General features: G+C 48.3%; 1 pseudogene; it reads right to left on the reverse strand.

The window, feature by feature from the left end:
• On the reverse strand, window positions 1-352 carry LOC127493443 (cytochrome c oxidase subunit 7B, mitochondrial pseudogene; annotated as a pseudogene).
• Window positions 353-1,655: the final 1,303 nt, after the last annotated feature.

The following is a 1,655-nucleotide window of genomic DNA, read 5'->3' on the forward strand; positions in this document are numbered from 1 at the left end:
AATGTACTTTATTTCTTCAATAATGCAGTATTTTGATTGGTACAGTGCTTTTACTTGGCATCACTTGTGACTTAGTTTTGAAACAATTCAGTATTACACCAGCTGGGATGATTACTGATTTCTCCATTCCTTAGGGTTGACTGCCAACAGGAGACAGGTTCCATTCTGTTCCAATTTGTTTTGCTGTGTATGTCCACACAGCAAAACAGAATGTGGCTCCACCAGTTAATACAACATTACCATAGTTGTCATGAAAATCAGATGTACGTTTCTGGTGGCTCTGCCTTGCCATTGTTTGCTGAATGCTTCCGACTTAGAGACGACTTAGTGCATTTCTGACCACAGGAAGCATCCTGAAGCAGAAGACACAACTGCGGAAACTGTAGCTATTGTTTTGTTGGAGTTCTGGGACAGATACCCTTGCAGAGCCCTCTTTAGTTTATTTTTATTTGAAAAGGCAGAGTGATAGATCATTTATCCACGATTCACTCTCCAAACACCTACAACAGCCAGAGCTGGGCCAGGCTGAAGCCTGGAGCTTGGAGCTCCACCTTGTGGAGGGCAGAGACCCAAATCCTTGCACCATTACCCGCTGCCTCCAGGGTGCACATTAACAGGAGGCTGCATGGATGTGGAGGCCAGGCCTCCCAGGCAGCAGCTTACCCTGCTGAGCCACAACACCTGCTCCTGGAGTTAGCCTTTTTAACATGGAAAGTCAAACACGGTTTTGCTTAAAAACTTTCTGATGACTTCCTCTCCTCTTGGCATGCCCCATGAGGTCCCCAGCAGTCTGGTTCCTAATCCTCCCTCTGGTTCCACCTCTGGCCACCTACTTGACTGGGCTGTCCTCTCTCCAGGGGATGGAGACCCTTTCCATGCCAGGTGCCTTTCCTTCTGCGGGGGATGCTCTTACCATCCACTTCCCCTGCTGTCTCTTATCCTTCAGTTTCTGGCTGATCCCTCAGAAACCCTTCCCAAGACCCCTGACTGTTTCTAGTCTCACGGCACTCTGCCCTTTCTTCAGGGCACTTGTCATAACTGCATTACACAGGGGTGTGTGTGTGTGTGTGCATGTGCATGCACAGTATTGATGTATGTGTGGTTTCTTTATGCATTATTTTTTAAAAGATTTATTTATTTTTTAGAGAGGCAGAGAGAGGTCTTCCATCTACTGGTTCACTCCACAGATGACCACAATGTCTGAAGCTGGGCTGATCCGAAGCCAGGAGCCAGGAGGTTCTTTCTGGTCTCCCACACGGGTGCTGGGGCCCAAGGACGTGGGCCATCTTCTACTGCTTTCCTAGGCAATAGCAGAGCTGCATCGGAAGTGGAGCAGCCAGGATTTGAACCAGCGCCTATGTGGGATGCCGGCAATGCAGGTGGCAGCTTTACCCACTATGCCTCAGTGCCGGCCACTTTGTGCTTTATTTTAATGCCTCAGTAGATTGTGAGTTCTGTGAGAGCAAGGACCATGGCTCTCTGCACTGCTGCATTTTCAGTGCCTGGCATTGAGCCTGACACGTGGCTTACAGCAGAAATAGGTCTGACGTGAGAGTGGAATCTTTCCTGTTTTCAAAGAATGGATGTGATGAGACCACAGGTGTCTAAAATTCCACTTTTGGGGCAAGTATTTGGCACAGAGGTTAAGATGCTGC

Source organism: Oryctolagus cuniculus, chromosome 7, assembly GCF_964237555.1.
Source record: "Oryctolagus cuniculus chromosome 7, mOryCun1.1, whole genome shotgun sequence".
NCBI classification, from domain to species: Eukaryota; Metazoa; Chordata; class Mammalia; order Lagomorpha; family Leporidae; genus Oryctolagus; species Oryctolagus cuniculus.